Genomic DNA, 27,578 nt, shown 5'->3' with positions numbered 1-27,578 from the left:
GGTCTAAAGGAGCTCTTGACAATAATCTTCCAATGGAATTTTTGTTGAAATTTAGTGAACAGTACTTTTAGGCTCAAAAAAAACTTTTTTTGTACTTTCATAAAAATTGTATTTTCCATCCCCGGGCTTAAAAGCAGTGCCAATAAAATATGGTTTCAATTCAAATTATTTATTTTCTCCCCTTGCTTTTATTACACACTCAACAATATGTTATGAAAACACTAAATTTACTCGAACTGAAACCACTGTACATTGACTGTGAGCAAATCATTTATATACACAATGCTGGTAACGGCATAACATCAGTGTATTCATGACATTCGAACGCGCGGACGCAGTTGTTTTTCTCTTTCGTGTGTTTATGCCAACAGTTTTCCTACGGGAAGGGTGTGAGACAAATAAAGATACAACAAACAATAATAAATAAAAAGGACATTCTCTAGAAGAAAAGAAGAATTTTATTGTCAAATAGATAAGAGAAAAAATCACATAAATCGGAAATTTGATTAGTTAAAAATCAAGAAAAATTCCATAAAGCCAAAAAGAGTCTTAATTTTGTTGTTGTGAAAAGTGTGAGTGAGTGCAATCGAACGACCCAACGAACAAATATTTTTCGTTCGTCATTTCCTTCATTAACGAGGTGTGGTGGCAAAATTAAAAAAAATAAATTCTTTAGGTGTGTGGTGTATTCACGGCGAGGAGTGAGCGTTGAGATTTCATATCGGGGCGGAGGCGTTTCATTTTGATTTAAACAACGAGCTCTCTATGCGTGTATACTACACAGTGTGAAACGGTTTAATTTGTGTTAGTTTTCCGGCCGCCGTTATTTACCATTACCGTACATCTCGCACCTACAGCCATCAATTACATTTCCAAGCATTGTTTTTGTTTGTTTTGTTGTTACATATTTTTTATTGTGTCTACGGGTGGGTGTGTGTGATTTGAAATTTCCTGTATTAACTCACTTTCGTTGTGTCCGTCGTTATTGTAGCTCGTTTAGTTCTTAGGCCAGACCACCAAAGATACTCTGTTTTGTTGTGTGATGTAAAGCAGCGAAAAAAGAATATCAAGATAAAAACAAAAGGTGAAAAAAAGTGCAAGACAAAACCAATAAGAATCCTTAGAAACCAAAAACAGACATAGTTTACATTGAAATCCAACTCTTTGGAGTGGTGGCAATTACTAAAACATCGAACGGGTAAGTGCTTTCAATTGTAAAATTCTAGAGAATTCAATGTGTGTAGAAATTCCATAATTTTTATTTTCTTATATTTTGTGGATTTTTCATGATGACGATAAGAAACAGTGCCACTGTATGTGCGCATTGTTTCTTGTTGTTTTTGTTAGTTTGTTATCATAATCGTCTTTCCTTATCTGCTGTGCGTTTTGAACCGGGCAGTCTTTTAATCTTCAAATCCCTTCCAATGCATACTAGCTAGCATTCTCATTCATTCATAAACTTATGAATGTGTATTCTTGGAGTCTGCGTCGGAAACCGGGTCATCTACAGAAACAAAGCCATTTCCTAATCCAACGAATATTCTGGAATTGAATTTATGTTTGCTACAAACAACATCGAGAGTAATTTCAAGCAATCGCAAGATTATTTTTGATGTTTCAACCATATGTTGTACATGAAATCTTTGTGTGTTGTCCACGTTGACCATTTAATGGACACGTCATATTCATTAGCTTTTTACGAGGGGGAGGGTTTTCATTTATGAATGTTTTGTGCCATACCATTTGGTTGTAATAGAATAAGATTTCTTATCAGCTAATTTGTTCCATGGCCAACAGATGATGCTGCATGTTTCTTAATACATTCAAAAAATAATAATGTCAGTTAATATATCTACACTTACACTTACAAAAAAAAAAAAAAAAAAAAATATTGACCCACACGGATGAAAAAGACTGTTTTTCATATGTTTGGCTATAAACATTATATGTTTGGAACACAAATTTTTAAACACAATATTTTTGAGTGCAAGCATATAATGTTCATAAACTAGCATAACATGTTTGGGACATATATTGTAATATGTTAGAACATATTATGTTTGGGACATAAAATGTTTGTAAATATAATATGCTTGGATGCAAACATATATTAATTTAGAAATAGCCTATAAACATTTATGTGTTTGGTAGCTTGGAGCGCTATTTAACAGGGAGCGATATTGAATTAAGTTGGTGGTTGTTGCTTGTTATTACAAAATTAACATTTTATTTTTCCTTGGGCAATTGATCAGCTACTTCTTTGATCCTTACAAACTGTGTGGTCCGCTGTTCGAATCCCCGTCCGGCAAAAGGTAAAATTAAAATAAAATAAAAATCATAAAATTGAATAATTTCTTCTACAATGTTTGTATTACAGAGAAAGGTGCTAAGAACTAAAAAATCTCGTGGAAGTGAGAAAGATGTGGGGGAATATACAATTAGGCAGAAACAAAATTTTGAGCATTCAGGTCGAAAACCTATGTTGTTAGCACCTATATTACCTGTTTATTTTCATAATTCATTATGATTCTAAATATATAAATAAATAAATAAAATTTTGAGTACAATATTGTTTGGGAGAATTTTTTTAAGCATATAATATTTTTGGGTGCAAAATGCTTCCAAACATATTATATGTTCACATAATAACATATTGTTTTTTAGAAGACAACATTATTGAATTTGGATGCAAAAATACAAAATGTTTGGAACTTAGACTACCCAAACATATATTGTTTAGACCAATATGCTTTCAAACATATTATATATTGGAAGAGATCAAACATATAAATGTTACAGAAGCGATTTTTTATGAGGGTTCAATATGAAGGATTATGCATCGTAAATTTTAGAACACACAATTTACACAATATTAAAGACATTTTTCTTTAAAATAACGATCTTTAACGAAAAGAAAATTTATAATATTTGCTCAAAATTTGTTTTTATTAAATTTAGGGCACGAATCGTGGAAACTTCCGTCCCTACGTATCTCTTTAAAATATGGAACATTCTCCTTAGTGAAAAAAAAACATTTCTTATTTTTTTTTTAACGTGGCTTTTTATACCCTCCACCATAGGATGGGAGGTATATTAACTTTGTCATTCCGTTTGTAACATATCGAAATATTGCTCTAAGACCCCATAAAGTATATATATTCTGGGTCGTGGTGAAATTCTGAGTCGATCTGAGCATGTCCGTCCGTCCGTCCGTCTGTTGAAATCACGCTAACTTCCGAACGAAACAAGCTATCGACTTGAAACTTGGCACAAGTAGTTGTTATTGATGTACGTCGGATGGTATTGCAAATGGGCCATATCGGTCCACTTTTACGTATAGCCCCCATATAAACGCACCCCCAAAATTTGGCTTGCGAGGACTCTAAGAGAAGCAAATTTCATCCGATCCGGCATGGTACATGGTGTTGGTATATGGTCTCTAATAACCATGCAAAAATTGGTCCACATCGGTCAATAATTATATATAGCCCCCATATAAACCGATCCCCCGATTTGGTTGCGAGGCCTCTAAGAGAAGCAAATTTCATCCGATCCGGCTAAAATTTGGTACATGGTGTTAGTATATGGTCTCTAACAACCATGCAAAAATTGGTCCACATCGGTTTATAATTATATATAGCCCCCATATAAACCGATCCCCCGATTTGGTTGCGAGGCCTCTAAGAGAAGCAAATTTCATCTGATCCGGCTGAAATTTGGTACATGGTGTTAGTATATGGCCTCTAACAACCATGCAAAAATTGGTCCACATCGGTTTATAATTATATATAGCCCCCATATAAACTGATCCCCAGATTTGACCTCCGGAGCCTCGTGGAAGAGCAAAATTCAACCGATTCGGTTGAAATTTGGTATGTGGTGTTAATATATGGCCTCATATATTGGATATTGGAGATTTCCATATTTAAGAACATAAAGGGGGGGGGGGGAGGGTACATGTTTATGGGAGTCTTATTACAATCTGAGCAAATGTATGATATTAGGAGCTATAGTTTATTTTGCACCTAAAGAATTAGTATGCCACTAATATTAGTCCATTATAAAAATAAGAAGAAATCGGTCAATTAGTTGTGGGTAATAAATCCAAATTTTTCAAAATCGGGCGATACATATATATGGGAGCTATATCTAAATCTGAACCGATTTCGATGAAATTTTGCACATACAGTTAGACCTATAGAAGATTACATTTAGCCAACTTATGGGTACGATCGGTTGATAAATAAGGGCTTTACGACCAAATTTGGCTACATCGGGCGATACATATATATATAGGAGCTATATCTAAATCTGAACCGATTTCGATGAAATTTCGCCCATACAGTTAGACCTATAGAAGATTACATTTAGCCAAATTTGAGTACGATCGGTTGATAAATAAAGGTTTTACGGCCAAATGTGGCAAAATCGGGCGATACATATATATGGGAGCTATATCTAAATCTGAACCGATTTTTAAGGATAGATTCACCTAGATTTTTAAGGATAGCTTCAATTATTTTAGACTTGAATGAAATTAACTTACGGCAAATCTCTACCTGTATATTATACCATACTTTTTGAATATTCTCCCACAATTGTTTTTTTTTGTAGCCGTAGTGGAGCTTAGAGAGTTGTCTCTTACACCCCAAAGCTTTTCAATGGGATTGAGGTCGGTGGACTGTCTTGACCAATCAACAATGTTCGAATTATGATCCCAAAACCATTCACTCACCAACTTTGATGAGTGTTTCGGGTCGTTATCCTGCTGAAATCTGCAAAAAAGTGGCATAATTTCCTCAGCGTAATAACTGTCGAATCTCTGCTAAATTTCAGGACGATAGCGCCATTATTGCAGGCTGTTGCGTGCACTGAAAAAATATTGTTGTGAGGCCAAAGATTTATGACCTTAAAAAACGAAGACGCATTTCTCTGAAAGTTTTTTTCCCTTGTCCAAAAGTCGACAAACTTTTCAATAAAGTAACTTTGTTCTTATAGCTACACGGATGAAAAAGACTGTTTTTCATATATGTTTGGTACACAAATTTTTAAACACAATATTTTTGAGTGCAAGCATATAATGTTCATAAACTAGCATAACATGTTTGGGACATATATGTTAATATGTTAGAACATATTATGTTTGGGACATAAAATGTTTGTAAATATAATATGCTTGGATGCAAACATAGATTAATTTAGAAATAGCCTATAAACATATATGTGTTTAGTAGCTTGGAGCGCTATTTAACATTTTATTTTTCCTTGGGCAATTGATAAGCTACTTCTTTGATCCTTACAAACTGTGTGGTCCGCTGTTCAAATCCCCGTCCGGAAAAAGGTAAAATTAAAATAAAAAAAATCATAAAATTGAATAATTTCTTCTACAATGTTTGTATTACAGAAAAAGGTGCTAAGAACTAAAAAATCTCGTGGAAGTGAGAAAGATGTGGGGGAATATACAATTAGGCAGAAACAAAATTTTGAGCATTCAGGTCGAAAACCTATGTTGTTAGCACCTATATTACCTCTTTATTTTCGTAATTCATTATGATTGTAAATATATAAATAAATAAATAAAATTTTGAGCACAATATTGTTTGGGAGAAATTCTTTTTAAGCATATAATATTTTTGGGTGAATCTGAAATTCGAAATCGTAATTGTCGTTATAACGTTTTTAAAGGACTTTGATAGCATATGAAAAAAGCTTAAAAAAAAAGAAAAAATTATTTCTTAGAATCGAGTACGCAAAACGCAATTTTAAAAGAGATTTATGTCTTAAAAGTATCCTTAATTCAATTCTCAGCTTGTTTTGCTCGGAATCAATTCAAAATCATTAGTGTAAAGACAAAATGTTTGCAACCGGTGTGGTGATTATAAGTGTGGTATTATAATAAAAAAAATTACAAAGGCTTTTGTAGAATATGGACCATAAATGTCATAAATTACGTTTACCTATTAACTTTGAATGAAATGCTTCTTGATTGGATGACAAAAGTAATATTACACATTTTAGCATAAATATTTTCTTATTCAATTCTACAAAATGTGGTTTAAATTGTACAGAGATTTTACTCTATTCAATTCCTAAGCCCAATTTTATCTGATAAAATTTTACCTGCTTAAGATTTATTGGTCATCTTTTTGAAGAAATAAACTGTAACAAATGTTGAAGATGTCATTAACCTATTGATGGACAGAAACAGATAAAAGACATGCAGGTATTTCTTTTTGGGAGAATTAATAAATTCTTTAACTTTTGGCTTTTTTAATCGCATATATTATAGTCGACATTGGCGTAACTAGAAATTAAAATGAGGCTGTATGATCAGTAACCACTGCCTGATTAGAGAATAACGCAAGAGCAAGATGCTATGATGAACAATTTTACATTGACGGGAAAGAAAATATCCTCAAATTTCTTGGATTCACAACATGTGATCCAAAATAAACAACTGGAGAAGGAAAAACTTCCAAAGGACCACAATTCGACTAATATATTAGAATTACGCACCGGGTCACACCCTTTGCCTAGCCACGGTGAAATTGGAACCGTGCCAAAAATAATCTCAAATCAAAATTGGGAGAACTTTATTCCAAAAACTACCACACAAAAAAGTCTTATTTTTCAAAGTTTTATTTCTGTAGATAATTTTGTGAAAATTGTATTTCTATAGAAAATTTTGTCAAAATTTTATTTCTATAGAAAATTTTGTCAAAATTATATTTCTATAGAAAATTTTGCCAAAATTTTATTTCTATAGAAAATGTTGTCAAAATTTTATTTCTATAGAAAATTTTGTTAAAATTTTATTTCTATAAAAAATTTTGTCAACATTTCTATAGAAAATTTTGTCAAAATTTTATTTCTATAGAAAATTTTGTTAAAATTTTATTTCTATAGAAAATTTTGTCAACATTTTATTTCTATAGAAAATTTTGTCAAAATATTATTTCTACACCCTCAAAAAAAAAAAAAATCGCTTCTGTAACATATACCCCAAACACATTTTGCTTCATGCATATATATGTATTCAGGACAAACAAAAATATTGTTTGTATTGTTCATACATATTATGTTTCACCTTAGGGCATATACTGGCAGTAAAAAATTTTAAGGAAATTTTCTTTGTGTGGATATATTTTTAAGGCGCCAATTGATTACTTCCATTATTTTACTTGCAGCATACTCTCTAGGTCTCTCTTTCTAAACACATATATGTTTATAGGCTATTTCCAAAATAATATATATGTGTGCATCTAAGCATATTATATTTACAAACATTTTATGTGCCAAACATAATATGTTCTAACATATAGTATGTCACAAACATGTTATGCTAGTTTATGAACATTATATTCTTGCACTTAAAAATATTGTGTTAAAAAATTTGAGTTCCAAACATATAATTTTTACACCCAAACAGTCTTTTTCGTCCGTGTATAGAAATTTTTGAGCATTACTGGGCCAATGGTATCAAGTTAAAAGAAGACTATGTTGACAAATAAATTAAAACTTTTCCAAACTACTCTCATGTTAAATGGAAAATTTACCACCCTCGTACAATGATTTTTGATTTATTACACGAAAGGGTCATTGGACATTTTATTCGTACTAAGCACCTATTAACATTTTATTGTTTTCATCCATGAATCGATCACCAAAAATTATAGCCCATAAAATGTTTCTTTAGAAAAATCTTAGGGATCGTCTCACAATATCATTGACCTGTTCCAATAGATACATCAACAGAATCCATTAGATACCTGTGCTATTGTATTTATTTTTTATGTTCATTGATAAAATCCGTAGTGGATAGATTGTTTTTTATTTTTATTATTTTTTATCCATGGACCAATTGTTTTTATTCTAATTTATTGCAGTTTTTTGATAGTGTGTGCGTGCATTTATAGTCGTCGTTTATTTCATTTTTTCTAGTGATTTCCATGGGTCACTCACTCATTCAATGATCCCGCTCCCAAACGATTTATGTGGCTTTGTGATAATCTCGAATTGTCTTCAAATCGAGCAACAACACCAACAACAGATGTAAATTAGAAAAAAGAGAACAATCAGAAATTAAAATATTTTTTTTTTGTTCTCGAAGCTGTGATTTGTTATCATTTTAATGAACTTTTTCCAAGCCTTCCTTTCCTTTCCAATTCTATTCTAATATAAATTCTAGTTTTCATTTGAATTCTCCACATTTAGTTTTGTTTAATAGCTGACGTTTCAATTTTTTTTCCTTTGGCTGTCTTGTTGGCAATCACGTTGAGTTGTTGTCGTCATCGTCATCATCATGGTTGTCGCCTTCTTAAGTGACAAAAGGCCTATGTATTGACTTGGGTCAGTAGACACCAGTGTTGCCAACGATGGAATTTTGTATTCGTTTTACGAGGACAAACAAAAGAAATTGGTCTAAATAGATTGGTTTAAATTAATTTTGTACTCGGTCGTTCCATATGAGACCAGTGTGTATTGGGGATTATAATAAGAAGTTAAAAGTCGACTATGGAAGTTGTTAAAAAGAACAAATTAGAAAAACGCAATAGCTTCGGTTTTTTATTAATAACAAGTAAGGAAAGTCTAAAGTGGGGCGGGGCCGTCTATATTTTACAGTGCACCACTTTGGAAATCAACGTTTTCTCGATACTATAGCAAATCCGTCAAATGTGTTGGGTGCCATATATAAAGGGTTTTGTCCCAAATACATACATTTGAATCTCACTCCGACTCATTGCCGTATCTAGACGTTTTTAACCAGGGGGGCTATAGCCCCCCTATCTATACTACAGTAACAATATATAATGGAAAATCATATATAGGTTTTCCCATTCTGGGGGGGCTAATCTTTTTCTGGAGGGGATAAACCCTCCCCCCAGAGGCCTTACTACGCTTATGCTCCGACTGAACAAAATTTCTAATCTATAGACTTAAAATTTAAGTCGGCTAATGCCCTGGGGTGGTACACTATGTTAGTAAAAAATATGGGAAACATTTTAATCTGAACCAGTTTTGAGGCAACTTCCCAAAAGTGTATTTATGATTTATCGGTCGATAGATATGTATTAGAAATAAGGAAACATTTGAGTGACTTTTACAAGTTTTCGACTTAGCAGTGGCGATTTTATAAGGAAAATGTGGGTATTTTGGCCATTTTTACCCAAATCAGAAATACATAAAGGGTGATACGGTCAAAATTTGGTCAATATAAAATTTGACGTATTTCTTTCAATTTTGCATTTAAAAAGCTTGAACACCCCTCATTTTGAAGGTGTGTGCGTGTGGAATGTTGCTCCTATTTTGATTTTGGAATTCACTCTTCAGTTGTCAAAATGCCGTCCAAGCAAGAAGAGCAGCGTATCAAAATTTTGCTCGCGCATCGCGAAAATCTGAGCTACTCGCACGCAAAGCTGGCAAAATCGCTAAAAGTTGCCAAATCAACCGTTACAAATGTAATTAAAGTGTTTGGGGAACGTTTGTCGACAGTCAGGAAGTCTAGATCGGGGGGAAATCGAAAACCGGAAGCCGCTGAGACGACAAAGAGAGTTGCCGGTAGTTTCAAGCGAAACCCTAACTTCTCTCTCCGAGATGCCGCAAATAAGCTGGGTGTATCGTCTACAACCGTGCATCGAGCCAAAAAACGAGCCGGACTATCGACTTACAAGAAGGTAGTGACTCCAAATCGCGATGATAAACAAAATACGACGGCCAAAGCGCGATCCCGGAGGCTGTACACGACGATGCTGGCGAAGTTTGACTGCGTGGTAATGGACGACGAAACTTACGTCAAAGCCGACTACAAGCAACTTCCGGGACAGGAGTTTTATACGGCAAAAGGAAGGGGAAAGGTAGCAGATATTTTCAAGCACATAAAACTGTCAAAGTTCGCAAAGAAATATCTGGTTTGGCAAGCCATCTGTATCTGTGGCTTGAAAAGCAGCATTTTCATAGCTTCCGGGACTGTCAACAAGAAATTTACGTGAAAGAGTGTTTGAATAAACGTCTGCTGCCTTTCCTGAAGAAACACGGTTGTTCCGTACTGTTTTGGCCGGATTTGGCATCTTGCCATTACGGTAAAAAGGCCATGGAGTGGTACGCCGCCAACAACGTGCAGGTGGTTCCCAAGGACAAGAACCCTCCCAACACGCCAGAGCTCCGCCCAATTGAGAAATAGTGGGCTATTGTCAAGCGGAACCTAAAGAAGACCAAAAAAACTGCTAAGGACGAGCAGCAGTTCAAGGCAAACTGGCTTTCTGCGGTGAAGAAGGTGGACAAGGTGGCTGTACAAAATGGGATGGCAGGTGTCAAGCGTGAGGCCCGGCAATTCGGATTTGGAAAAGCGAAAGCCTAACTGAATATTTTTCCTCAATTTTATACTAATTGAACTTGAAAAAGAAATTTAATTTGATTTTTTAAATAAACGATTTCACCGATTTACACGCGTTTTCCCCTGACCAAATTTTGACCGTTTCACCCTTTAGGAGCCACCGTGGTGCAATGGTTAGCATGCCCGCCTTGCATACACAAGGTCGTGGGTTCGATTGCAGTAATCGACCGAGCACCAAAAAGTTTTTCAGCGGTGGATTATCCCACCTAAGTAATGCTGGTGACATTTCTGAGTGTTTCAAAGCTTCTCTAAGTGGGTTCACTGCAATGTGGAACGCCGTTCGGACTCGGCTATAAAAAGGAGGTCCCTTGTCATTGAGCTTAACATGGAATCGGGCAGCACTCAGTGATAAGAGAGAAGTTCACCAATGTGGTATCACAATGGACTGAATAGTCTAAGTGAGCCTGATACATCGGGCTGCCACCTAACCTAACCTATCCATTATGTCTAACATTTTCTCATTGCGCTCAAAAACAGTGAAATCACCAGGAAGGAAAATTTTGGTTATTTCTAAAAAATGTTGAGTATATCTAAAAGTTTACTGATTTTAAACGATGTAACGAGTTTTTGTGTGAAATATAAGAACTAACATTCCCAACATAATGGCAACACTATTACTCTCAGATATTCTTAATATTTGCTACAGTGCGAACAAACATCATCAAAGTTCGTACATATGAAGTGTAATGCGATTCCATGAAATGCATATCAGTTAACTTAGCTACAACAACAACAACACTACTAAAAACATCGTTTAGGACTTTTATTCTATTGCCCATACATTGCCTCTTGCGTCTTCATCGTCGTCATCATCATCTTCATTTTCATTCATGTTTGTTGATTATTCTATTTTAAATTGTGCATTTATTAAACGGACTGACTGACTGACTGCCTAGCCGGCTTCTCCGATTCCTCATGGGTTGGTCATTTCATTAAACACAATTTAGTGTTGGCATTTTTTTCATTCCTTTGTTTTTGATGGGGGATATTTAAGCTGTTTTTGGTGTCACTTCAATCAAGTGCAACATTGTGGATTTTTCTTATGTTGTCTGTCCGTTCTCTTGTATGTGTAATGGTATTACATTTCTTTCTTTCTCACAGATATGTATTTTGGTTTTTTGTTTTGTTTTATTAATTCGTAATCATAACATGTGAGAGAGCGTTTGTTTGTCAAGAGAGTGAGAGTAAATGCAAGAATTGAGATGCGTTATCATCCCTTATGGTGACTTGATTATCTGAGATATTTACAACTTGTGTACTAAAACGTCAAGATACAAGATAAATCGTAGATGCCATATTGTAGAAAAATTAGAAAGAATAATTCAAATTGGATTCTTATAATAGGTCTGTTCGCGTACTTGTCCAGTAAAAACAAGTAAGGAAAGTCTAAAGTCGGGCGTGGCCGACTATATTATACCCTGTACCACTTTGTAGATCTAAATTTTCGATACCATATCACATCCGTCAAATGTGTTGGGGGCTATATATAAAGGTTTGTCCCAAATACAAATATCACTCGATCTGGACAGAATTTGATAGACTTCTACAAAATCTATAGACTCAAAATTTAAGTCAGCTAATGCACTAGAATGGAACACAATGTTAGTAAAAAAAAAAATATGGGAAACATTTAAATCTGAAGCAATTTTAAGGAAACTTCGCAAAAGTTTATTTATGATTTATCGCTCGATATATATGTATTAGAAATTTAGGAAAATTAGAGTAATTTTTACAACTTTTCGACTAAGCAGTGTGGATTTTACAAGGAAAATGTTGGTATTTTGACCATTTTTGTCGAAATCAGAAAAACATATATATGGAAGCTATATCTAAATCTGAACCGATTTCACCCAAATTTGGCGCGCATAGCTACAATGCTAATTTTACTCCCTGTGCAAAATTTCAACTAAATCGGAGTTAAAAATTGGCCTATGTGGTCAAATGAGTGTATATCGGGCAAAAGCTATATAGGGGAGCTATATCTAAATCTGAACCGATTTCAACCAAATTTGGCACACATAGCTACAATGCTAATTCTACTCCCTGTGCAAAATTTCAACTAAATCGGAGTTAAAAATTGGCATCTGTGGTCATATGAGTGTAAATCGGACGAAAGATATATATGGGAGCTATATCTAAATTTGAACCGATTTTAATCAAATTTACCAAGCATTGGTAGAATGGCAATTCTACCCTCTGTGCAAAATTTTACGAAGATCGGTAGTAAACTTTGGCCTCTGTGGTCATATGAGTCTAAATCGGACGACAGATATATATGGGAGCTATATCTAAATCTGAACCGATTTCAACCAAATTTGGCACACATAGCTACAATGCTAATTCTACTCCCTGTGCAAAATTTCAACTAAATCGGAGTTAAAAATTGGCATCTGTGGTCATATGAGTGTAAATCGGACGAAAGATATATATGGGAGCTATATCTAAATTTGAACCGATTTTAATCAAATTTACCAAGCATTGGTAGAATGGCAATTCTACCCTCTGTGCAAAATTTCACGAAGATCGGTAGTAAACTTTGGCCTCTGTGGTCATATTAGTCTAAATCGGACGAAAGATATATATGGGAGCTATATCTAAATTTGAACCGATTTGGCTGATATTTTGCAAAATTTTCGTGGTTCATAAAATATTTGGATGTACGGTATTTCAAGAAAATCGGTTGATAAACACGCTAACTATGACAAAATCGGGGATAAATATATATGGCAGCTATATCTAAATCTGAACCGATTTTTTCCAAAACCAATAGCGATTGTCTCTGTCCCAAGAAACGGCCCTATGCCAAATTTGAGGACGATCGAACTTAAATTGCGAGCTGTACTTTGTGCACAAAATTACATATACAGACAGACGGACGGACAGACAGACGGACAGACAGACGGACATCGCTAAATCGACTCAGAATTTAATTCTAAGGCGATCGGTATACTAAAAGATGGGTCTATGACCACTATTTCCTGGCGTTACATACAAATGCACAAACTTATTATACCCTGTACCACAGTAGTGGTGAAGGGTATAAAAAGACAATAAATCACCTTGACTATCTACGGTCCACACTTAAGTGTGCCAAAGATGGTGTGTATGGGTTCATGTTTTGGTATTTCTCTCTTATAGATCTCTCGATTTGACTATAACGCTGGAATAGCCCAATTTTTAACGCTGGAATAGCCCAATTTTTAACGCTGGAATAGCCCAATTTTTATTGTGGGTCCACGCATAGGTAAGCCGATTATCGATCGATCCACATTTTGATATACCCCAGCCCCTCCCCCCTTCCATATAGAACGATCACCCGATTTGACTTCTTCAGCTTCTAGATACCGCAATTTGTATCCTATTTTAAGTCCGTAAATAGGTGTAGTGAATATAGAGTGGTTCAGTCTATGTTTTGGTATAGCCCCCCCTGTGTTAAGTCTCCCGATTTTCATGTTGGTATATATGTTTGCTTGGCAGAGTACCAGTCATCAAATCCACTTGAAATTCTATAATTTCAATCAACCCGGACTTAAGTCCGTATTACTTGTTTTCTGCTGTTTTTGGACGCTATTCAACACTGCTAGTGTAATGAACAATGATACGAGAAACAAAAGATTTATTCACATCTAAATGCTGGAGGGTTCTAACGATAGCCCCCTGTGCTTTGCCAGACAAATATAAAATAATCAGACTATAACGCTTGAATTTCATCACGAATAGCGTTATTTCTCAATGCAATAGATACAAATTAGGGTTTTTTCTCGGACTTTTTCCATTCCCGGGATAGTGGGAATTTCTATAAGGACAAAGTTGGTATAACCCCATCCTATGGTGGAGTGTATAAAGAAAGTATTAAAATTATACACACCCAGAGAAGGAATATGATTTCCTCAAACATGTTTTAAGAGCAAAATATTATTTTCGGGTCGTGACCATGTAGCATGGTTGTCGCAACCATGTTATTTTCTCAGATATTATGTATCAGATTTCGGCAAGCAGGTTATGTTTGATGAGAAAACAACATATTTGTGACAAACGTGTTAGATGGTCACCATACAAAAATAACACGTTGCTCTTGAAACATGTTTGAGGTGATCATATTCCTTCTCTGCGTGCATAAACAGTTTTATATTGTATATACAATAAGATATGTTTACACCATTATATCTATTATTTAATTATTTTAACACGTGAAGGATGGTACCAATTATAGATTTTCTATCTACCTAACATTGACTTTGCCAGTAAAAAATGTATATCTTAAATTAATTATCATTAAACGTTAGTTTAATTAAATATTTATTGTAAAAAAGACAATAAATCACCTTGACTATCTACTATCATACCATCAAAATGCTGAAGCCAATGTTTAAAAAAGATCTCTTTTTGTACGTATATATAAAATTTTTTATCAAATAGCCAACATTAAAATCTCATTAAGTTTATCAAAAAAATCAGCACGGATAAAACTATAATCACATTTCATATCTCCGAATACAGACATATTAGTTAAGTTGAGATCACTTCACGCCATCCATCTAGCTTCACTAGGTATTCAATTCCGAAAACGTGTCTAACCAACACTGCTTCCCTAATGACATACTGACGAACTGTCTAGTCTATTTAGCGTTTTTGCTGACCGACAAAATTATAATTACTTCACGACTTTGTTCAACACACTGGCTTTATACAACCGATAGTGGCCATAAATAGCTGAATATTCTATGAAAAAACCAGACAAATGCAAGTGCTTACTTACTTTTTTGCTTCTTCCATAAAACTTGAATACAACACCGAGAAGATGACAATGTTGTGTATTATTAGGATGAAATTGAATCTCACCTTGAATCTTGGGTTGGCTTTTTTTCCTTCTTTCGATTACATCGTGAGTACTAATGTCCATATAACTACTTGAACATATTTATTTTCTTATAAGCATACAATCATATGTTTTCGTTTAACATACAACTGGTTTTTCATTGTGAAAAGGTTACAAAAAATTGTGCACAGACCCCGGTATGGAGATATTGTAATCAATAATCTTGAAAGCGAAAACATTGATCGATTAACACTTTTGCAGGAAATAACGTGTTGACTATTACACATAGAGAACAGTCAGGTTTGTGAAGAGTAAATATATTTTAATTATGTTAATATGTAATTAACCTTTAAATCGTGATCTACGAAATTGTTACACTTTCACCAAAAAAGTTGATCATCTTTGAAAGATAACATTGTCTATATGACCAAAGTTATCTCGAGTTCTAATTATTTCAGAATTAGATTCAGCTCATCACAAAATTTTGACAAAATTTTCTATAGAAATAAAATTTTGACAAAATTTTCTATAGAAATAAAATTTTGACAAAATTTTCTATAGAAATAAAATTTTGACAAAATTTTCTATAGAAATAAAATTTTGACAAAATTTTCTATAGAAATAAAATTTTGACAAAATTTTCTATAGAAATAAAATTTTGACAAAATTTTCTATAGAAATAAAATTTTGACGAAATTTTCTTGAGAAATAAAATTTTGACAAAAATTTCTATAGAAATAAAATTTTGACAACATTTTCTTGAGAAATAACATTTTGATAAAATTTTCTATAGAAAAACAAGTATATAAAGCATTAAGTTCGGCCGGGATCTACGAAATTATTACACTTTCACCAAATATGTCGATCATCTTTGAAAGACTTTTGGCCATATAGACAAAGTTATCTTGAGTTCTGCCGAAGAAACTGCTGAAATTATTTCAGAATTGGATTCAGCTCATCGAGCCCTAAATAGTAATACAAAATTTTGACAACATTTTCTATAGAAATAAAATTTTGACAAAATTTTCTGTAGAAACACAATTTTGACAAAATTTTCTATAGAAATAAAATTTTGACAAAATTTTCTATAGAAATAAAATTTTGACAAAATTTTCTATAGAAATAAAATTTTGACGAAAATTTTCTTGAGAAATAAAATTTTGACAAAAGTTTCTATAGATATAAAGTTTTGACAACATTTTCTTGAGAAATAAAATTTTGACAAAAATTTCTATAGAAAAATAAGTATATAAAGCAGTAAGTTCGGCCGGGCCGAATCTTAAATACCCACCACCATGAATCAAATATTATAGTTTCCTGTGAAAATTTCAGGGGGATTTGAAATGATGAAATGAAAGTGAAATAACGCCTTGATTTAAAATCTAAAATCTGTAGATTTTTACCCCCATTATTTAAATGATTACCAGAAGTAAAATCTTGAAACTATAATTCAGTTTCAAGTCATTTTCATTATCAGTGCACATGGACCGATATTCACCATTTTCGGCACACCTCTTTATGTTCCTAAAATAATTCCGGATTTAAAATTTCATGCAAATTTTATAAAAACTATGGTTTCTAAAAGCCCAAGAAGTAAAATCGGGAGATCGGTCTATTTGAGAGATAAACCAAAACATAGACCAATACACGCCATTTTCGGCTCTCATATTTAAGGTCCTAAAATATCTGTAGATTTCTCATTTCAGGCAAATTGGATAAAACCTACGGATTCTAGAAGCCTAAAAAATAAAATCATTTCTTGAACACCTATTTGTATTCCTAAAAACCTCCAGATTTTCGATTTCAGGCAAAGTGGACAACAATTACGGTTTCTAGAAGTCCAAAAAGTAATATGGGGATATCGGTCTATCTGATGGCAATATCAAAACATGGACCTATACTCACAATTTTCGGCATACCTTTTTATGGTCCTAAAATACCAATTTGAGGCAAGTTGGATAAAAACTACGGTTTCTATAAGCCCAAGAATAAAATCTGGAGATCGGTCTATATGGGGGCTATATAAAAACATGGTCCGATACTCATCATTTTCAGCACACCTCTTTAGGATTTTAAAATACCTCTAGATTTCTAATTTCAGGCAAATTGGATAAAAACTACAGATTTTAGACGCCCAAGAAGGAAAAACTGGAGATCGGTCTATATGGGGGCTATACCAAAACATGGACCGATACTCACCATTTTCGGCACACCTCTTTATTGTTCTAAAATACCTCTAGATTTCCAATTTCAGGCACATTGGATAAAAACTACGGATTCTATAAGCCCAAGACCCCAAATCGGGAGATCGGTCTATATGGGGGATATACCAAAACCTGGACCGATACTCACCATTTTTGGCACACCTCTTTATGGTCCTAAAATACCTCTAGATTTCAAATTTCAACCAAATTGGATAATAACTACGGATTCTAGAAGCCCAAGAAGTAAAATCGGGAAATCGGTCTATATGGGGGCTATACCTAAACACCAACCGATAGTCACCATTTTTGGCACACCTCTTTATGGTGCTAAAATACCTCTAGATTTCCAATTTCAGGCGAATTGGATAGAAGCTATCGATTCTAGAAGCCCTAGAAATATAATCGGGAGATCGGTCTATATGGGGTCTATACCAAAACATGGACCTATACTCACCATTTTTGGCTCACCTCTTTGTGGTCATAAAATACCTCTAGATTTCCAATTTCAGGCAAATTGGATAGAAACTAAGGTTTTTATAAGCCCAAGACCCCAAATCGGGAGGTCGGCTTATATGGGGACTATATCAAAACTTGGACCGATATAGCCCTTCTTCGAACTTGACCTGCCTGCAGACAAAAGACGAGTTTGTGCGAAATTTCAGCACGATTGTTTTATTATTGAAGACTGTAGCGTGATTACAACAGACAGACAGACAGACGGACAGACGGACATCGTTATATCGTTATATCGTCTTAGAATTTCTCCCTGATCAAGAATATATATACTTTATGTAGTCGGAAATCGATATTTCGATGTGTTACAAATGGAATGACAAACTTATTATACTCCCGTCACCATTCTATGTTGACAAAATTTTCTATAGAAATAAAATTTTGACAAAATTTTCTATAGAAATAAAATTTTGACAAAATTGTCTATAGAAATAAAATTTTGACAAAATTTTCTATAGAAATAAAATTTTGACAAAATTTTCTATAGAAACTAAATTTTAACAAAATTTTCTATAGAAACAAAATTTTAAAAAAATTATCTATAGAAATAAAATTTTGATAAAATTTTCTATAGAAATAAAATTTTGACAAAATTTTCTATAGAAATAAAATTTTTATAAAATTTTCTATAGAAATAAGATTTTGAAAAAAAATTTTATAGTAATAAAATGTTGACAATATTTTCTATAGAAATAAATTTTTGACAAAATTTTCTATAGAAATAAAATTTTGAGAAAATTTTCTATAGAAATACAATTTTGATAAAATTTTCTATAGAAATGAAATTTTGACAAAATCTTCTATAGAAATAAAATTTTGACAAAATTTTCTTGAGAAATGAAATTTTTACAAAATTTTCATTAGAAATAAAAATTTGACAAAATTTTCTATAGAAATAACATTTTGACAAAATTTTCTATAGAAACAAAATTTTAACAAAATTTTCTATAGAAATAATATTTTGATAAAATTTTCTATAGAATAAAATTTTGACAAAATTTTCTATAGAAATAAAATTTTGATAAAATTTTCTATAGAAATAATATTTTGACAAAATTTTCTATAGAAATAAAATTTTGATAAAATTTTCTATAGAAATAATATTTTGACAAAATTTTCTACAGAAATAAAATTTTGATAAAATTTTCTATAGAAATAAAATTTTGACAAAATGTTCTGTACAAATAAAATTTGGACAATATTTTCTGTAGAAATAAAATTTGAACAATATTTTCTACAGAAATAAAATTTTGACAAAATTTTCTATAGAAATAAAATTCTGAAAAGATTTTCTATAGAAATAAAATTTTGACAAAATTTTCTATAGAAATAAAATTTTGACAAAATTTTCTACAGAAAAAAAATTTTGACAAAATTTTCTATAGCAATAAAATTTGACCAAATTTTCTATAGAAATAAAATTTTGACAAAATTTTCTATAGAAATAAAATTTTGACAAAATTTTTTATAGAAATAAAATTTTGACAAAGTTTTCTTGAGAAATAAAATTTTGACAAAATTTTCTTCAGAAAAAAATTTTTGACAAAATTTTCTATGGAAGTAAAATCTGAAAAAAATTTTCTACGGAAATAAAGTTCTGAAAAAAGCTTTATATAGAAATAAAATTTTGACAAAATTGTCTGTAGAAACAAAATTTAAACAAAATTTTCTATACAAATAAAATTTTGTCAAAATTTTCTAAAGAAATAAAATTTTGACAAAGTTTTCTATAGAAATACAATTTTGACAAAATTTTCTATAGAAATAAAATTTTGACAAAAGTTTCTGCAGAAATAAAATTTTGGCAAAATTTGTGAGAGAAAATTTCAATAGAAATAATATTTGTAGATAGTTGGTAACTTATGACCCGAAGTACAATGGTTAAGATTTCCGTTCAGATTTTTTAACAGTTTTTTTTATAATAGTTCCCAATTTGTAAAAAAGACAAATCCAATTATAAAAGTCTACAAGTACTAACTTTAAGACCTGTTTAATTTTCTGACTTGACCACCACGAGATGATGAGGGCGATCCCCCGCCTGTCTGGTTTGATTAGCCGGTAAATGAACACAAAAAAAACGCATATAAAAATGGCAAATACAAAACCACCGGTTAGTTATCTGTCATGGATGGTTTATGCTGTGGAGCGTGTTTTCTGATCTTCATCAGCATCGTCTGTGTCATAATGATCGTCATCCGCTTTTTATGGTCATTAACATCGAACAGTAGAGCAAATGTTTATATGTTTTGGGATGAAAGCTTTTTCCGAAGAGATAGAATAAAATAAAAAAATTTTCCTGGTTATCTTGCAGGCATAATGAAACCTTTTTGCATTCCCATGATCGATGTATGTCATTATCGACAATTAATAATTTTTTTAGTAAATTTTTAATTAATTTAAATTTTATAATAAATTTAATGTAATACAGGTTTGTGTTATTTAAATTAAATGAAAAATGAAATTACAAAAAGAAAAAAAAAATATTTTAAAATTAAATTAATTTAAAATTAATTTAATTGATGAAATTATTTTTTATTTTTATTAATTTATTATACTTAATGTTTTCCTGTACAACAAGACAAGACAGGATTCTCATAATATAAAATTTTTCGGTTAACCGTTTTACCATTAAGGCGGGTATTAAGTTCCAGTTTAGTCGCTAAAATGAAAAAAATAAATCACTAAAAAACGTATGAAGTTATACCTCTATGAAGCAAATTTTATTATAACTTGATGGGGAATAGCCCAAACTGAAGTTTATGTTCTTTATTATTACAGAAAAGTAATCGTGAAAAAATGGCTATTTTAGTGGATAAACTCGAACTTAATACCAACCTTTAGGGACAATAATACATATATAATTTGTTGATAAATTAATGTGATAAATATTCTTTTCTATCTTATTTCTATTTTATTTAATTTAAATCAATTTAATTATTATTTTTTGTTCGTGCACCACAGTGCGTCTAGGAAATAAATATTTTATATTTCAAATCCATTTGTCTTTGGCTACTACTGTGAATCTTGTTTTAACTTTGCTTTTTTATGTTAACTTGAATGAATTTCGGAAAACATAATAATAGGAAAAAATTAAAAAAAAAAATAATAAATAAATATCCAATGAAGATCAAGACATGCGAGTCTTAACTGTCTGCCTCCCTGTCTATCTGTCACATGCGATATTTAATTGTAGTCGGCTGGTTGATACAAAATTAAATAGCTATCGAGTTACACCAGTTACCTCCTGAACTGATGATGATCACCAATGAAAGTCATGGATATTGACCATATGTTGTTGCTTCGTTTTAAATGTTGGCCTTCATTCAAGCATTCAAAACTTTCGTTTCATTTGCGAAGAGCTTTTTAATTTGTTTTTCCTAAATCGGATCGAAAGATTTTCGATGATGGAAATGACAATCTTCCAAATGTGGCTATGATTTCTTTTCTGTTTTTTTTTTTGTTTTTGCAAAAACCTAGCAAAATATGTATTTAATTGCATATTTAACGCTATCTCTTATCGGTCATTTAAATTTTGTAGTTTAGAGCTGCTTTTAATCTTAGCAGTTTATGATTGAATTGAATGCACAGATCATTGAATTTGAGATGAAAAATATAATTTCTTAGGCATTGGAGTTAATTATAAATTTGTTCAATTAATCAAATGAAATGAAATGGCATAAAATATTATAAAATAAAATGTTCCAGTTTTCATAAATTTAATTTATTTCTAAACTACATAGAAAAATATTATTTGGCTTCAATCGTGAAATTATCGTGATCCAAATAATATGTAATTCACTAAAACATGTATTTATTTTAAGGAAGTCGCATCATTGGCTTCGAATCAATACCAAAATGTAATAAATTTTTTTTTTTGAAGCAAAGATTGTAAACTTTATTTTAGTTAAAAATTGTGAATCATAAAATTTAGGTTGCGTAATCTTTAATATCACGTAAATAGTTTTTTTTCAGTGTATAATAGTTTATGATATGCAAGCCTATAAAATTATACCCTCATTGAAAACAATACACCTGTTTTAATTCTTTGATGCTCATTTACTCTATATACAGAATATCTCAATCGTAATGATCCATTTGAATCCCATATATTCCCACACTGAAAAAAAATATTGTCGTGAGGTCAAAGATTTCATGACCTCAAAATATGAACGCAAATTTTGCTTAGCATAGTAGACGTATTTCTCTAATATAAAGTGTTTTTCCTTGCCTAAAAGACGATAAACTTTTCAATGAAATCGTATTGTCCTTATAATTAAGTGATTTCACTTAAAAATGGGTATCATAAAATGAAACAAAAAAATGTTTTGGGCTAAGGTCAACTTGGCTTTAATAATTCAGAAAAATTATTTAAATTTAATGAAATTGTCTTTAAATTTGTTGTCTTTTAGCATCTTGACTACAAAGCAAAAAACCGTTCAAATATAGGACATGTTTTTCAACACTTTATTTTAAAGACGTTTTTTACTTGAAACATATCATAATTTCTATTGGAAGTCGATTCTTAATTTGGAAAATAAAGTTGTCGTTAACTCATTTTTAAAGGACTTTGATAGCATATGAATAAAACAAGTATATACGGCCGTAAGTTCGGCCAGGCCGAAGCTTATGTACCCTCCACCATGGATTGCGTAGAAACTTCTACTGAAGACTGTCATCCACAATCGAATTACTTGGGTTGCGGTAACACTTGCCGATGGCAAGGTATCTTAAAACTTCCTACCACCGTAATATATACCACCAGCGTTGCCACAAAGAAATTTTATTTTGGACCAATTTTTTTCCACCATGGGACCAAAATTCCCTCCAGTGGACCAAATTTCCAATTTCGAAAAAATGCCTTAAAAAATAATTAATTGTTGTGCAAAGAGCTTTTATTAAAAAAATCAAGTAAACCAGGAAGGATTAAATTTTCATCCGATTTTCTTGAACCCTTATCCGGAGATTGAAACGGTATCTAATTCTATAGATTTTTTTTATTGAATATATAAAAAAAATTAAATTCTAGAAAAAATTGATAAAGTTGACAAAATTTATGAAAATGGACCAAAATTGGCTTAATTCCGTTTGGTCCGACCATCGGACCAAATTTAAAAATTAAAAATTTTTAGACCAATTTTGGTCCGATCGGACCAAAATGGCAACGCTGTATACCACATAGTCCATACGTGGTATATATTAAACTAAAAAGGGCAGATTAAATACGTATATAATTAAGTTTAAAGTTTTTATAGAAATGAAATTTTGACAAAATAAAATTTTGACAACATTTTCTATAGAAACAAAATTTTGACAAAATTTTCTATAGAAATAAAATTTTGACAAAATTTTCTATAGAAATAAAATTTTGATAAAATTTTTTATAGAAATAAAATTTTGACAAAATTTTCTATAGAAATAAAATTTTTGTAGATTATTTTTGGCTCGAGTGCTTATGTACCGTCCATCATGGATTGCGTAGAAACTTCTACTGAAAACTGTCATCCACAATCGAATTACTTGGGTTGCGGTAACACTTGCCGATGGCAAGGTATCTTAAAACTTCCTAACACCGTAATATATACCACATAGTCCATACGTGGTATATATTAAACTAAAAAAGGCAGATTAAATACGTATATAATTAGGTTTAAAATTTCTATAGAAATGACATTTTGACAAAATAAAATTTTGACAACATTTTCTATAGAAGTAAAATTTGGAAAAAAAATTTCTATAAAAATAAAATTTTGACAAAATAAAATATTGACAACATTTTCTATAGAAGTAAAATTTGGAAAAAGATGTCTATAGAAATAAAATTTTGACAAAATTTTATATAGAAATAAAATTTTGACAAAATTTTTTATAGAAATAAAATGTTGACAAAATTTTCTATAGAAATAAAATTTTGACAAAATTTTCTATAGAAATAAAATTATGCCAAAATTTTCTATAGAAATAAAATTTTGGCAAAATTTTCTATAGACATAAAATTTTGACAAAATTTTCTATAGAAATAAAATTATGCCAAAATTTTCTATAGAAATAAAATTTTGACAAAATTTTCTATAGAAATAAAATTTTGGTAGATTATTTTTGGCTCGAGTGGCAACCATGATTACACTGAAAAAAAAGCATACTCGGTTCCAAAGATTTTGTCTTTACTTTAAAAAATTTGGTATTGATTCCGAGCCAAAGAAGCGGAGAATACAAGTAAGGATACTTTTAAGACACAATTCTCTTTTAAATTTAGGTTTTGTGTACTTGCTTCTATGAAGCAAATTTTAATTTTTCGCTTTCTCGGCTTTTTTTCTTCATATGCTATCAAAGTCCTTAAAAACGAGTTAACGACAACTTTATTTTCCCAATTAGGACTCGACTTCCAGTAGAAATTATGCTATGTTTGAAGTAAAAAACTTCTTTAAAATAAAGTTTTGAAAAACATGTCCTATATTTGAACGATTTTTTGCTTTGTAGTCAAGATGCAAAAAGACAACAAATTTAAAGACAATTTCATTAAATTTAAAGAATTTTTCTGAATTATTAAAGTCAAGTTGACCTTAGCCTATAAATTTTTTCTTTCATGTTAAGATACCCATTTTTAAGTCAAATCACATAATTATAAGGACAATACGACTTCATTGAAAAGTTTATCGACTTTTGGACAAGGAAAATAACTTTATTTTGGAGAAATGCGTCTTCTATGCTAAGCAAAATTTGTATTCGTATTTTAAAGACATGAAATCTTTGACCTCACGACAATATTTTTTTCAGTGTATGAGCCTAATAAAATTTTAACAAAATTTTCTATAGAAATAAAATTTTGAAAAAATTTTCTATAGAAATAAAATTTTAGTAGATTATTTTTGGCTCGAGTGGCAACCATGATTATGAACCGATATGGACCAATTTTTGTGTGATTGGGGATCGGCTATATAAAACTATAGACCGATATGGACCAATTTTGGCATGATTATTTGCGGCCTTATACTAACACCACGTTGTAAATTTCAACCGGATCGGATGAATTTTGCTCCTCCAAGGGGCTCCGGAGGACAAATCTGGGGATCGATTTATATGGGGGCTATATATAATTATGGACCGATATGGACCAATTCTTGCATGGTTGTTAGAGACCATAAACTAACACCACGTACCAAATTTTAACCGGATCGGATGAATTTTGCTCCTCTAAGAGGCTCCGGAGGTCAAATCTGGGGATCGAATTATATGGGGGCTATATATAATTATGGACCGATATGGACCAATTATGGCATGGTTGTTACAGACAATATACTAACACCACGTACCAAATTTCAATCGGATCGGATAACTTTTGCTCATCTAAGAGGCTCCGGAAGTCAAATCTGGGGATCGGTTTATATGGGGGCTATATATAATTATGGGCCGATGTGGACCAATTTTTGCATGGTCATTAGAGCACATATACCAACACCATGTACCAAATTTCAGCCGGATCGGATGAAATTTGCTTCTCTTAGAGCAATCCCAAGCCAAATCGGGGGATCGGTTAGAGACCATATAATAACACCATGTACCAAATTTCAGCCGGATCGGATGAAATTTGCTTCTCTTAGAGCAATCCCAAGCCAAATTTGGGGGTCCGTTTATATGGGGGCTATACGTAAAAGTGGTCCGATATGGCCCATTTGCAATACCTTCCGACCTACATCAATAACAACTACGTGCGCCAAGTTTCAAGTCGATAGCTTGTTTCGTTCGAAAGTTAACGTGATTTCATCAGACGGACGGACGGACATGCTCAGATCGACTCAGAATTTCACCACGACCCAGAATATATATACTTTATGGGGTCTTAGAGCAATATTTCGATGTGTTACAAACCGAATGAAAAAGTTAATATACCCCCATCCTATGGTGGAGGGTATAAAAAGCTGAAAAAGCGAAAAATTAAAATTTGCTGCCTAGAAGCAAGTACACAAAACCCAAATTTAAAAGGGAATTGTGTCTTAAAACTATCCTTGCGTGTATTCTCCGCTTCTTTGGCTCGGAATCAATACCAAAAATATTTAAGGTAAAGGCAAAATCTTTGGAACAGGGCATGTTTTTTTCAGTGCATATTTACTCTTATTTGGAGCTTATAATAATCATTAACCTCTTTAATTTGATTTGAGATTTCCAACAAATTACTTTAGCAATCTCTTAGTCCATTCGTTATAGTCTTGGTTTAATGTTAAATACCTTCATTACCTTCATGGCAATCAGAGACAATAAAAACTTAGCAATTTTCTCTAAGCAATACCAAAAGCAATAATACTTCGTCGATTAAATACCAAAATTCTTCTTTCATAAACTTCAGATGCAAGAAACGAAACTCCCCAAAATAAAATACCAAGATCATAAAAACTTTCGTACAAAAAAGAAAAACCTGATACACTAAAGTGCTGACATTTGCCGTTTGTTGTTTTTTTTTCATCGAAATACTTTAACGACATTTAAAGAAATAAAGAAATAACCTTTTGCTATAATCACCTTTGATGAGATTTTAAGCTAGAGCTGATGACAGAGTTGTTTGTTTTTGATTGCATTTATGCCAAATTATAGTTTTGTTTTATTGTCATTAACAACATAAATAATTAATAAATTTTTCCTTCGCTGGCAGTGTGGGGTGAATATGTCTTACCCAGCGTAACTAATGTGAAGCGATTAATATTTAGTGACATATTGGACACATTGTTTGTGACACCTAAAAATGAACTTGTTAACTGGGTTAGATATTCTTTTTTTCTCAATCAATAAATTTTAATTTAAATATTTTAGTAATTTATTAAAAATGTCTTTTGAGTGTTAATACATGGCAATAGTTGCAGTTTTCAATGAATGAAACAAAACTCTTTAATTAATTTTTTTATCGAGTTATACATTGCAATAGATTGGCTTAGCAAGACCTCTTGGCCAGGTCAAGATCATAGGTCAGTCATATAGATTATTTTTTTATGTACAGTCAAACCTCTCAAAAGTGGACACCCACGGTGTCCACTAAATTTTGTTCACATTTGGTAGGTGTCCAGTTATGACACCTACCACATTTGGTAGGTGTCCAGTTATGAGAGGTTAATTTTAATGTGTTAACCCTCTAATGCCCAATCCCGCCTTTAGGCGGGCTTCATTTAATAAGGAAACTTTTAGTAAAACACTCTTTAAGACAGCAAAAATGGGTAAAATAAAAAGAAAACTTGTTTTCAGAGTGCGCATGTTTGAGAGGCTCCACTGTAATTCCTTTAAAACTGATCTGGGTCTGGAAATACCTCTTGCCAATTACCAGAGCCTTTTTTGGAATAGCAAAACATAGACATGGTTGCCAACATCTTTTGCGCAACTATGATACCATTTCAGAGTATTGTTCAATGTTATTTAAGGGCAATCGCAGAAGTTTCGGTGTCCTTTTTAAAAATTGATCCACTGGTTCACATCGGGAAGGTGAATGTCCCCGTTTTCTGGGACTCACAAGCACGGTTGCCACTGGAACTAAAAATAATCTATCAAAATTTGAAAGAGAAAGAGATAATTCTAAAAATACAAAACAAAAAATCTTCTATAGAAAATTTTGGCAAAATTTTATTTCTATAGAAAATTTTACCAAAAATTTATTTCTATAGAAAATTTT

At 31.9% G+C, this 27,578-nt stretch overlaps 1 protein-coding gene across 3 annotated transcripts in view; it reads left to right on the top strand.

The window, feature by feature from the left end:
• The first annotated feature begins 320 nt into the window (after positions 1–320).
• Positions 321–27,578, top strand: part of PH4alphaEFB (prolyl 4-hydroxylase subunit alpha-1) — a 173,887-nt gene continuing 146,629 nt past the window's right edge. Inside the window, exons 1-2 of one of the 3 annotated variants that reach the window (XM_075292743.1) lie at positions 321–572; positions 992–1,198. The gene's annotated coding sequence lies outside the window, so the exon portion shown is untranslated. Of the gene's footprint in view, positions 1,199–27,578 lie in introns of all 3 variants that reach the window. The other 2 variants (XM_075292742.1, XM_075292744.1) reach the window with 2 other exon arrangements.

Source organism: Haematobia irritans, chromosome 1 (assembly GCF_050003625.1).
Source record: "Haematobia irritans isolate KBUSLIRL chromosome 1, ASM5000362v1, whole genome shotgun sequence".
Lineage (NCBI taxonomy): Eukaryota > Metazoa > Arthropoda > Insecta > Diptera > Muscidae > Haematobia > Haematobia irritans.
The sequence above is the reverse complement of the archived record's forward strand: the minus strand, read 5'-3'. Positions and strand labels throughout refer to the sequence as shown.